Source organism: Lithobates pipiens, unplaced genomic scaffold (genome assembly GCF_037356315.1).
Source record: "Lithobates pipiens isolate NorthernLeopardFrog02 unplaced genomic scaffold, aLitPip1_a1.2 Scaffold_17, whole genome shotgun sequence".
NCBI classification, from domain to species: domain Eukaryota; kingdom Metazoa; phylum Chordata; class Amphibia; order Anura; family Ranidae; genus Lithobates; species Lithobates pipiens.
In genome coordinates, this window is record NW_027507755.1 from 18,478,337 (window position 1) to 18,491,270 (window position 12,934).

General features: G+C 44.5%; 1 protein-coding gene across 2 annotated transcripts in view; it reads right to left on the reverse strand.

The window, feature by feature from the left end:
* Positions 1-10,014, reverse strand: part of PRSS23 (serine protease 23) — a 95,730-nt gene extending 85,716 nt beyond the window's left edge. Inside the window, exon 1 of one of the 2 annotated variants that reach the window (XM_077485028.1) lies at positions 9,747-10,014. The gene's annotated coding sequence lies outside the window, so the exon portion shown is untranslated. The remainder of the gene's footprint in view (positions 1-9,746) is intronic. The other variant, XM_077485027.1, reaches the window with a different exon arrangement.
* Between the last annotated feature and the right edge of the window lie 2,920 nt (positions 10,015-12,934).

Sequence of the window (12,934 nt, forward strand, 5' to 3'; positions counted from 1 at the left end):
CTGTCCACAAACAGCACCCAGCCTCATCTCTGCCCATACACAGCACCCAGTCTAATCTCTGCCCACACACAGCACACAGCTCCACCTGTGCCCACACATAGCACACAGCCTCACCTGCACCCAGCCTCACCTCTGCTCACACACAGCACCCAGCCTCCTCTCTGCCCACACACCATAACCAGCCTCATCTCTTCCCAAACACAGCAGCCAGCCTCATCTGTCTAAACCCAGCACCCATCCTCATCTCAGAACAAAATGCCACCCATCTGACATTCACTATATGAACAGTGAAGAACATTTGAAGCATTTCATTGCCAAGAACATTCCTTCACAATGTCACAATGCTCAGCTATTATAAAGACTATTCAGAATTCTGCTCATAAAATTCCTCAACTCTGACCAGAATTTCACATAGAGCACAGTACCCATTCCATCACAGATACTATGAACACCCCCGCATGTCAGCATACATGGTATAGGAACTGCTAATGTTCCATTGTCTAGTACTAACTCTGCTCTATACACTGCTAATGTATTATCTTGAGGGTAACATATCCATTTTTCATCAGGCAAAGTAAAAAAAAAAAAAAACTGCATCCACCAATAAAAAATGCATGTGATTTGTTACTATGAGCTGATGCACTTTACAAATAATGTTTCTTATGCTTTATTGGACAATATAAATCCAATCGTATCCTTTTCTGCACAGTATCTGCTTATATTCAGTTTTCAGTGGGTAGATTTAATTTTATCTAATGTGTATTAAGCAAATACAGTGAATTCAACATTGGGGCATATTTGTAAAATGTAAAGACCCACCAGCTTTCACCAAAGTGCCACCCACGTTCACCACCAATAAATGCTTTGCTATTCTTCAAAGGAATAATCAGTGTCTGGTAACATTTATTTATTTGTGACAACCCATTGTCACCATTTGCTGATGAATCAATTTTTATCAATGATTCTATCACAACTTCTTCTAGGGACGTGCCAGTCTTGGTCCAGTGTCCCTCCTGCAGCCCACATTCGCAGCACTGCACTTAAAGTGGTTGTAAACCCTTACAACCAATTTTGACCTACAGGTAAGCCTAGATTAAGGCTTACCTGTAGGTCCAAGAAATATCTCCTAAACCTACACGGTTTAGGAGATATTTTACGAAAGACAGGCACCGCTGTCTACGCCGCATGCGCACCGCAGTTAACGGCAATATGCCGCAAGTGGCAGCTCCCGTGCGCATGCGCGGGAGTGACGTCATCGCGGCTCCGACGAATGACTCGCTGGAGCAGCGAGACCCACCGAGAAGATGGAGGCTCCGGACTACAGGGGACAGCGGTGACTTCGCTGGCTCCTGTGTCAGGTAAGTGACACATAATGGACTACTATGCGATGCATAGTGGTCCATTATGCTTTACCTTTGCAGAGAATCAAAGAGGACGTAGCACCCATCAGGGTTTACTTCCTCTATAAGGACTATAGATTAAAATTTATATAAAAATCTTTATTTCCATTTCTAATTTCTTAATCCTCTTGTATTTTATTGTATTATAACTGTATTGTCTCCTTTTTATATTGTAAAGCGCTGTGTAAACTGTTGGCGCTATATAAATCCTGTATAATAATAACAATAATATTATAATAATTTCTAAAATTCTCACTCTTCACCAACTGCTGGGAAACTTTATAACTGAGCGGTAAATGACAAAACCCATATTATATAATGGATGAGGCCAACTGCCAATGGAAGAGGTTGACCCAGGCATCAGTGGTTTTTGCATCACAAATCCCATAAAGTACATGTGAAGGCCTTCAAAATCTACCATATAAATACCTAAGCTTTATTATACCTGTTATATACATACTACCCTATGTATTACCACATCCTATTGTAAACATCCCTTTATGCGTGTCGTTGCCCAGTTGGAAATATTCCACTGTAGTGACTCGAGAAATTCCATTCCTAATTCATATTTTTAAATAATATATATATATATATATATATATATATATATATATATATATTATATTAAAATCCCAAGATTGTAGCTGCCCCGCCTCTCCAGTACCCTCTCCAGTACCCTTCAGTTGTGTGTATGTGTATTCTGTGTGTGTATACTGTGTGTGTATATTGTATGTCTGTGTGTATATACTGTATGTGTGTGTGTGTGTGTGTGTGTGTGTGTGTGTGTGTGTGTGTACTGTGTGGCCCCATAATCTCCTATTGCCTGGGGGCCCCAAAATCTCCTATTGCCTGGGGGCCCCATGAGTTGTCAGTCCGCCCCTGCCTATACCTGTGGATTGGTGCTGCTCTTTTTGTCCATCCTGTATATAGGATTATGCCTTTTTGACCATTTGAGTACTCAATGGTCCATCTTATTCGGTAAGAGTATATTTTATTGGTGGAAGGATATGTCACTCTGATAAGAAGATTGCCTTCATCACGTGGTGGCCTCATCTTTTCTCTCTGCATTATTAACTGACCATCTAATACATGGACTTTATTTGTGCTGCACCATTTAACTTTATATTATATTATTGAGGTGTTGTGATTTGCTCCTTTAGGTGTTCAGCTTGCAGTCATTTTTTTTTTTTTTTTATGTGTGTGCACTGATTGGCCTTTTCACTTTATATAGAAGCATGATGGGACTTGTAGTTTCACAACAGCTGGAGGGCTGCCAGTTTGAGACCCCTGGATCATTAGCAGATTGCATTGCTAAAGTCTGCAACACCCAGTGGCCAGCAAAGAGAAGCATGCACATCTAAAGGGATGTCAGAAATGTGTTCTTCCATATAATACTTTTTATATAAGTGCTGAGATGTTTACAGGAGTCTGCTAGCCCCTCCCACTATAGAACAGCAGACATACCCAGGACCCAGTGATGACATCACTGAGTCTCAAAAAAACTAAATGTTACTTTATTGATGATTGGTTGGTGGGGGCAAAAGACAGTTCTATAGGTGTACAGTGGAACCTTGGATTACGAGCATGATCTGTTCCAGGAGAATGCTTGTAATCCAAAGCACTTGTATATCAAAGCGAGTTTCCCCATAGAAGTCAATGGAAACAAAGATCATTTGCTCCGCATTGACTTCTAGTACATGCAATACCGTATGTGGCCAGAGGTGGGGGGTACCGGAGAGCCTCGGAAATACTCAGGGACAGCTCGGCTGAACTCGGAAAAGCCTTGGAAAGGCTCGGAAACACTCAGGAAAGGAGTATTTCTGAGTATTTTCGAATGGCTCTGAACCATTCTGAGTGTCCCTGGCACCCCCGCACTTCTGGCCAAATGCGGTACTGCACACACCATTAGCTTGAATTCTGCTCGTTTTGCGAGACAACACTCGCAAACCGAGTCAGAATAAAAAAAAAAGTTGCTTGTCTTTCAAAACGCTCATTAACCGCGTTACTCGTTAACCAAGGTTCCACTGTACACTGCATTTCATCTTTAAGGTTAATGGTTCTGTTGACATTTCGGGTTAGGCGTTAAGGTAAATCACTTGCAGACAAGCGATTTGCCTTAACTCTAATGCCTAACCCCAAAAGTCAACATAACCTCTATCACTAACACCTAGCTCTCGGGCTAAACCCTCAATCCAACTTGGCCCCTAAACCTTCAAACAAAAGCTTAACCTGAACCTGACCATTAAAACTGAAGTTTAGCATGTAATGGGCAATGCATTGTATTCTGTGAATGGGCAGTGGAGATCCTGTCATTCATCCACTCCTCTTCCATTCACAGAATACAATGCATTGTGTGATGATAGTAATAGAAGCTCTGTGAATGGTGGAAAGAAAAGGGGCAGGTGAGAGGCGTGACTTTTATAGACTGGCAACGGTGGCTGTTAACTCTTACAGCACCGTAATGCCGCGTACACACGATCGGAATTCTGGCCAGAAAAAGACAGATGAGAGCTTTTCATCGGAAAATGCGACCGCGTGTATGCTCCATCGGAATATAGCTGTCCGAATTTCCTCCAGCCAAAAATTTATAGCATGTTCTCAATTTTCCCGACGGAAAAACTTTCTATCGGAAATTCCAATCGTGTGTATGCAATTCCGACACGCATGCTCAGATTCAACTACGAGACGGAAGCTATTGGCCACTGGCTATTGAACTTCCTTTTTCTAGTCCCATCGTACGTGCTGTACATCACCGCGTTATAAACGATCGGAATTTGGTGTGACAGTGTGTAGGCAAGACAGCTTGAGCCGAATTCCAGCGGTATTCCGTCGGGAAAACCATCAGAGCTTTTTCCGATGAGAATTCCGATAGTGTGTACGCGGCATAAGAAGTTTCCAGCATCTCCGAAGGAGGCGATGAACTGAAGATTTTAACCAGAAGCTAATTTTACTGATGTTATTACAAATATGTGTTTTCTATAAGAAAAGTTCCCACATAATGATCAGTAAAATACACTGCTCAAAAAAATTGAAAGAACACTTTGAAAACACATCAGATCTCAATGGGGAAAAATATCATGCTGGATATACTGATATGGACTGGGTATTGGGTTAGGAATGAGAGGATTCCACATTGTTTTATGGAAGTGAAAATGATCAACCTACAGAGGGCTGAATTCAAAGACACCCCGAAAATCAAAGTGAAAAAATGATCTAGCAGGCTAGTCCATTTTGCTGAAATTTCATTGCAGCAACTCAAAATGGTCCTCAGTAGTTTGTATGGCCCCACGTGCTTGTATGCATGCCTGACAACGTCGGAGCATGCTCCTAATGAGACAACGAATGGTTTTCCGGGGTATTTCCTCCTAGATCTGGACCAGGACAACACTGAGCTCCTGAACAGACTGAGGTGCCACCTGGCGGTATTGGATGGACCGAAACATAATGCCCCAGAGGCGTTCTATTGGATTTGGGTCAGGTGAGCGTGGAGGCCATTCAATGGTATCAATTCCTTCATCCTCCAGGAACTGGCTGCATACTCTCGCCGGGCATTATCGCGCACCAGGAGGAACCTAGGACCCACTGCACCAGCGCAGGGTCTGACAATGGGTCCAAGGATTTCATCCCGATACCTAATGGCAGTCAGGGTGCCATTTTCTAGCCTGAAGGTCTGTGCGTCCCTCCATGGATATGCTTTCCCAGACCATCACTGACCCACCACCAAACCGGTCATGCTGAACACAGCATAAGATTCTCCACGGCTTCTCCAGACCCTTTCACGTCTGTCACATGTGCTCTGGGTGAACCATCTCTTATCTGTGAAAAGCACAGGGTACCAGTGGTGGACCTGCCAATTCTAGTGTTCAATGGCAAATGCCAATCGAGTTCCACGGTGCCAGGCAGTGAGCTCAGGGCTCACTAGAGGACGTCAGGCCCTCAGGCCACCCTCATGAAGTCGATTTCTGATTGTTTGGTCAGAAACATTCACACCAATGGCCTGCTGGAGATCATTTTGTAGGGCTCTGGCAGTGCTCATCCTGTTTCTCCTGGCACAAAGGAGCAGATACCGGTCCAGCTGATGGGTTAAAGTCCACAAAAAAAAAATCCTAAAAGGTAGCAGCTATAAATACTACAGCTGCTGACTTTTAATACATGGACACTTACCTTTCCCGGGGTCCAGCGATGTCGGCAGCCGAGGCCGATCAATCGCTCGGCTCTCGGCTGCCGCCGACGCCATTCTCGGTGAGGGAATCAGGAAGTAAAACGTTGCAGCTTCACTTCCTTGTTCCCTACTGCGCATGCGTGAGTCTCGCAGCGCAATGGGAATGGTCCGCGCTGTCTCTGGGATCCGTGTGTGTCCCAGCAGACAGCACGGTGGGACAGGAAGAGGCATAGACTCCCGTGGGAGTCTATGCCCGCAAGTGGGGCAAATACCTGTTTTAGACAGGTATCTGCACCCCCTCCCCCTTGAAATGTGCCAAATGTGACAATGGAGGGGGGGAGGGTTCTGATGAGCGGAAGTTCCACTTTAGGGTGGAAACCCGCTTTAAGGACCTTCCACTGCCCTGTGGAAAGTCTCTCCTAGAGACTGCCTGTCTCCTGGAATCTCCACAATGCTCTTGAGACACAGCAAACCTTCTGGCAATGGCACATATTGATGTGCCCATCCTGGAGGAGTTGGACTGCCTGTGCAACCTCTGCAGGGTCCAGGTATCGCCTCATGCTACCCGTAGTGACAATAACCCTAACCAAATACAAAACTTTTTTTGGCACCGGAGCATGGCGGGGACCTTCTCCTGCAGCCGATAAAAGTAATCTCGCGGCAAATCCGCCTCGGAGACCACTTTTATCTGAAGGCAGACCGCCGGCCGAAGAAAAGGATACCGGGGTCATGGCAGCTAGCTGCTGCCATTACAATGATATTCCTCTACAAAGTTAGGACGTATATCGGCGTGGGGCGGTCCGTAAGTGGTTAAAATAACAAATGCAATAATGTAGCAACTGGATGAAAAGTTGAATGTAATGTAACACTTTAGAAAGTAAATATTGCTTATTTGTGTAGATTTCTACACATCAGAACTGAGGAGCAGAGATGATTTGGTCCCAAAAGAAGGAAAGCCCTTCTAAATGAGTTCCTTTATTAATATAATAGTCATTGGCATAAATGTCAAGATCTTCTATCATCCAGAAGGGATATTTAGTACTCATCAAGATTAAATCCAGGAACAATTATTAACAAAGTTCACATCGTTGACTTTTCTTTATCAGAACCGAGGAACAGAGGAGATTTGGTCCCAAAAGAAGAACAGACTCTCCAAATGAGTTCCGTCCTTTATTAATATGTCATTGTCATTAAATGCCAAGAACTTCTATAATCCAGAAGGGATAGTTAGTGGTCCTCAAGATTAACCACTTCAGCTCCGAAAAGGTTTACCCCCTTCCCGACCAGGCCATTTTTTGCTATACGGCACTGCGTTGCTTTAACTGACAATTGCGCAGTCGTGTGACGCTGTACCCAAATAAAATTGATGTCCTTTTTTTCCCCACAATATGCCATGTACACACAATCGCACATTCCGACAACAAAATCCATGATTTTTTTCCGAGGGATGTTGGCTCAAACTTGTCTTGCATACACAAGGTCACACAAATGTTGTTGTAAATTCCGAACGTCAAGAACGCGGTGACGTACGACACGTACGACAAGCCAAGAAAATGAAGTTCAATAGCCAGTGCTGCTCGTCCACTTGATTCCGAGCATGCGTGGAACTCTGTGCGTCGGAAATTGTGTACACGAGATCGGAATTTACGACAACGGATTTTGTTGTCGGAAAATTTAAGATCCAGATCTCAAATTTTGTGTGTCGGAAATTCCGATGGAAAATGTCCGATGGAGCCTACACACGGTGTATACGCGGCAATAGACACATTTTTTTTGGTGGAATTTGATCACCTGTGCAGTTTTTATATTGTGTGCTATAACCCCAAAAAAATAAGCACATCCAATAAAAAAAAATAAAAAAAATGTAAACAAAAATCAAAAATTTTCATCAGTTTAGACCAATATGTAATCTGCTACATATTTTTGGTTAAAAAAAAATCCCAATAAGTGTATATTGATTGGTTTGCAGAAAAGTTATAGCATCTACAAACCATGGGATATATTTATGGAATTTATTTTTTCTACTAATGGCGGCGATCTTCGATTTTTAGCAGGACTGCGACATTGCGGAGGATGAATTGGACACTAAGTGACACTTTTTGGGGACCAGTGACACCAATACATTGATTAGTGCTAATAAAAATTGCACTGTCACTGTACTAATGACACTGGCAGGCAAGGGGTTAACATCAGGGGCGATCAAAGGGTTAAATGTGTTCCTAGGGAGTGCTTTATAACTGTGGGGGGGGGGGGGTGCTTCTTTGGCTGTGAGAAGACAGAGACCTGTGTTCCTGCTTAGCAGAAACACAGGATCTTTGTCTTTCCTACTAACAATACAGCGATCTGCTTGGTTTACATAGGTCATTCTGCCTCTCCTGTGAATGATCGGTGGGTTCCAGTGGACATCGGGTCCACCGGACCCACAAATTGGACCCTGCTGTGATTGGACACAGCAGGGTCCAATTAGTGGGTCGCCGGACCAACTGATTGGCTCCTGCTGTGTCCAATCACAGCAGTAGCTGGTCGCAGGACCCACTGATTGGCTCCTGCTGTGTCCAATCACAGCAATAGCTGGTCGCCGGACCCACTGATTGGTTCCTGTTGTGTCCAATCACAGCAGTAGCTGGTCGCCGGACCAACTGATTGGCTCCTGCTGTGTCCAATCACAGCAGTAGCTGGTCACCGGACCCACTGATTGGCTCCTGCTGTGTCCAATCACAGCAGTAGCTGGTCGTCGGACCTACTGATTGGTTCCTGCTGTGTCCAATCACAGCAGTAGCTGGTCACCGGACCCCCTGACTAGCTCCTGCTGTGTCCAATCACAGCAGTAGCTGGTCGCTGGACCTACTGATTGGTTCCTGCTGTGTCCAATCACTGGTCAATCTGGTCGCCGGACCCATTGATTGGCCCCTGCTGTGTCCAATCACAGCAGTAGCTGGTCGCCGAACCCACTGATTTGCCCCTGCTGTGTCCAATCATAGCAGTAGCTGGTCGCCGGACCCACTGATTGGCCCCTGCTGTGTCCAATCACAGCAGCAGCTGGTCGCCGGACCCACTGATTGGCTCCTGCTGTGTCCAATCACAGCAGTAGCTGGTCTCCGATGGCACATGTACACACCGCAGACCCCGAAGAGCAAAATGTCAAACCTGTATGTGATTTTTCCCAGAAGAGCTGCCGCCCCGCAGTATATGTACAGTATATGTACAGTGTATACAGGCCGGTCAGCAGGTGGGTAAATCCAGGGACAGTCATTAAAAATGTCACATCATAAACTTTTCTGGATCTCTATATATCAGAACTGAAGGACAGAGGGAATTTGGTCCCAAAAGTGGGGCAGCCACTCCAAGAGCTGTGTCCTTTATTAATATATTAGTCAATGGGATGCCATTAAATGTCAAGACATAATCTACTAGGGATACTTAGCGCTCATCAAGATGAAATCCAGGCACAATCATTAAAAAACATCATACCATGACATTTTATAGGTGTCTATACATCAGAGCTGAGGGACAGAGGGAATTTGGTCCCAAAAGAAGGGCAGTCCCTCCAAATGAGCTGGGTCCATTCACACCTGAGCGATGTTCTGCTTGAAGCTTAAAGCTCTAAAATGCTTAACAAGCCAATTCCCATTCAGTTCCATGACCTCTGTTCACACTGAGCATTCTGTCACCTGAAGCAAAACGCCCGTCGTTAAAAAAAAGTACATGAGCTTCTTTTTGGCAGTTTTACGTGCGTTTGGTTGCACGTTTTCTGCTTTCCAGCCTAATTTTCACTCCCTAGTGCTTTCTATTCGCTAAACAAAAATGCCTGCAGCTTTAAAATGCATGTAATAGTCTAAAAACGCTCCAAAACTCTTAATAGGAAAACGCCAATAAATCGCTACGCTCCGGGTGTGAATGCAGCCATAAATTAGTCCATGGGATGTCATTAAATGTCAAGAACTTCTATATTTCCAGAAAGGATACAAAGTGCTCATCACGATTAAACACAAAAAAACTTTACATCAGATACAGATGGCTGTTCAGGATTTGCTGGGACTTGTAGTTCCCCAGCACAGCAGCTTAGGCTGTCTATGGCACAGGAGCTGCAACTGCCATTTTTTTTTCTTCTAATTCGCAGAATCTTGGATCAGAGAAGTGTGTAAGGAGCCCCCTAACCCAGGAATCAGGAGATGTGATCTTACCAGATGTGTGCAGACAGAGCTCAGATCTTGGATCCCAGCAGGACAGTCTGGATCATGTCTTCTCCCTGGTGGGATATCAGAGTGTTGGTGTCCCCATAGAGCAGTCCTCAGTGCAGGTGTCCCCCCTGACCCTCTCCGAGCAGATCTGACAACTCCAGGGAAAGTTGTGCGGAGAAAAGGCAGCAGAGAACCACGTGACCCCTCCCACCCAGAAGAGCGGAGGGAGTCCCGACACCTCTGCTCTGCCTGGGATCCGACTCTTTGCTTCCCAGCTGGGACTACAATGGGAAGTCTATGGGAGCCTCTCCCAGAATACTCCATGGACTGGGAGTGCCAGGAGAAGGGGGCTGGGTGATGGCAGCACCTGCAGGTGGCACAGGAGACTCCAGTAACTGGGTAGAAATAAAATATATGAATTGTCTTTTTTTTTTTAATGCTGGATAGAGTAGAAAAGGTGAAAACATTTTTGATGCGTTTCCGGATGCATTCCAGATGCTTGTTTTCTTCTTTTCTCCTGTTTTTTGCCCCCGATGTACTGGGGTCTGGTGCATTTTTGATGTGTTTCCGGATACATTCCTGGTTCTTTTTTTCTTCTTTTCTCCTTTTTTTTTTCCCCACTGTACTGGGTTCTGGTGCATTTTTGATGCATTCCAGCGTATTCTGGTGCGTTTTTGATGCATTTTAGGGCTGGTTCACACCACAAAAACACATTCCAGGTCCGTTCCTGATGCGTTTCTATATACACGTTTTCCTGTGCATTTTTGATGCATTTCCGAATGCATTCCACATGCTTGTTTTCTTCTTTTCTCCTAATTTTTGCCCCCACTGTACTAGGGTCTGTTGCATTTTTGATGAATTCCAGTGCATTTTTGATGTGTTTCCGGATACATCCCTGGTGCTTTCTTTCTTCTTTTCTCCTGTTTTTTTTTTACACTGTTCTGAGTTCTGGTGCATTTTTGATGCGTTCCAGTGTATTCTGGTGCATTTTTGATGCGTTCCAGTGTATTCTGGTGCATTTTTGATGCTTTTTACAGCTGGTTCACACCACAAAACACATTCTAGATCCGTTCCTGATGCGTTTCTATATGCACGTTTTCCAGTGAATTTTTGATGCGTTTCTGGATGCATTCCAGATGCTTGTTTTCTTCTTTTCTCCTCATTTTTACCCCCACTGTATTGGGGTCTGGTGCATTTTTGATGCGATCCAGTGCATTCTGGTGTGTTCTTTATGCATTTTAGGGCTGGTTCACACCACAAAAACACACTCCAGATCAGTTCCTGATGCGTTTCTCTATGCACGTTTTTCTCTATGCACAACCATTCACTAGGAAGACCGTTGTACTACTGTTTCTTCTCCCCCCCCCCCCCCCCCAGCTCTCTATGCAGCTGAGAACAGAGGCTATGTGATTACGTTTAAAAAAAAAAGAGGAAAGGGTATTTATAATATTATATATCTGTACACAAATGTTTTATCTTTTATTTCTATTTGAAACTGAATGGGTTGTTTTACAACGTTAAATGACAAGAATTCTTCAAGCCTAGTTTCACACCTATGCGTTTTTTGGTGTGTTTTACAGAAACGCACTACAGTCCATTTAACATAGTTTCCTATGGATGTAGTTCACATCTGTGCGTTTTGTGGTGCTGCGTTTTTTGGAAAGAGTCAGGGACTTTTTTCCCCGCAGCAGATTGTGTTTCGCGTGTAGTTGACTTCAATGGAGCTGCACCAAAAACACAAGTGTTGCGTTTTTTAATGCGCTTTTTTTTTCTTTTTAACACACTCTGTATAGCTGGTTGCTAAGGAAAAAAGAAAGGAAAAAAAGGTCCGCCTGCGGCAAAAGCTAACTGCCGACTGTCTGCTGCTCCTTGCTGACAGTTTTTAAATAGGTAAGGAGCGGGGCCACCCGCCGACATCATCTGGTGGCAGGGGGCGGTGCTACCAGGTGATGTCGCCAGATGGCCCCGCCCATTACCTATTTAAGAACTGTCAGACGGAGGAGTGGGCAGTCGGCTCACGGCTGTTAGCCTTTGTCGTGTTTTTTTTCTCGGGTCCAGCGGTGCAGCGGGCGTCGTGACTGACGATGGATCAAACAGCAGGGGACCTTTTTTTTATTTTTAACAAGAGAATTGTCAAAAACTGTGTGTGTGTTTTTATTTCATTTTTAAACTTTTCTTGGTGAATGGATAGGGGTACAATGTACCTAATACTCATTCACATGGGGAGGGACCAGGATCTGGGGGGCTTCCAGATTCGGATAAGCCCCCTGCCCGCAGACCCCGTCAATCACCGCCCAGGATTGTAGGAAAGAGGCTCTTATCCCATCCACATGGGAACAAGGTGTTTTGGGGTGGGAGGGTAGAGTCCTCTCTGCCCCAAAGCACCCCCAACTATGTTTAGGGCCTGGTATGGTCCAGGCGGGGGTGGATGTGGCCTGGTATGGTCCAGGAGGGGGTGGAACTCGCTCACCCCCTCTCTTTCCTGACTTGCCAGGCTGCATGCTCAGATAAAGGACTGGAATGGATTTGGGGGGGGGGGCCCCATGCCATTTTCTTTTTAATTTTGGCATGGGGTTCCTCTCAAAATCCACACCAGACCCAGAGGGCCTGCAACTTTTTTTTCCCGATTTATTTTTTATTTTTTCCCGATTTTATTCTTTATATATATATATAATTTATTTATTTATTTATTTTGCTGCCAATTCATTTTTTTTATATTCACCTACCCGCTGACAGCTAATGACTCATCAGTTGTTAAGAATGCAGTGGCCGGCTTTTCGGCCTGCTCCTTAACAACCAGCTATTCACAGTTTGTTAAAGAGGAAAAAAAACACAGAATGCATGAAAACCACATGCAAAAAAATGCATCAAAAACACGGGTTTAAAACTGTAAAATGTGCCTAAAAACCACATCAACCGCAACCACAAAGATGTGAACCTTCCAGAAGGGATGCATTTACTAGAGACTAGGGATGAGCCGAACACCCCATGGTTCGGTTCGCACCAGAATCTTCGAACGGGCCAAAAATTTGTACGAACTTTAGAACCCTATTAAAGTCTATGGGATTTGTAAGTTTGAAATAAAAAGTGCTAATTTTAAAGGCTAATATGCAATATATGCAACAGACAACACCAGCAATACAGGGTATCTTCAGGTGTATACTGTGCTGGAGGCACACAACACCCACTTT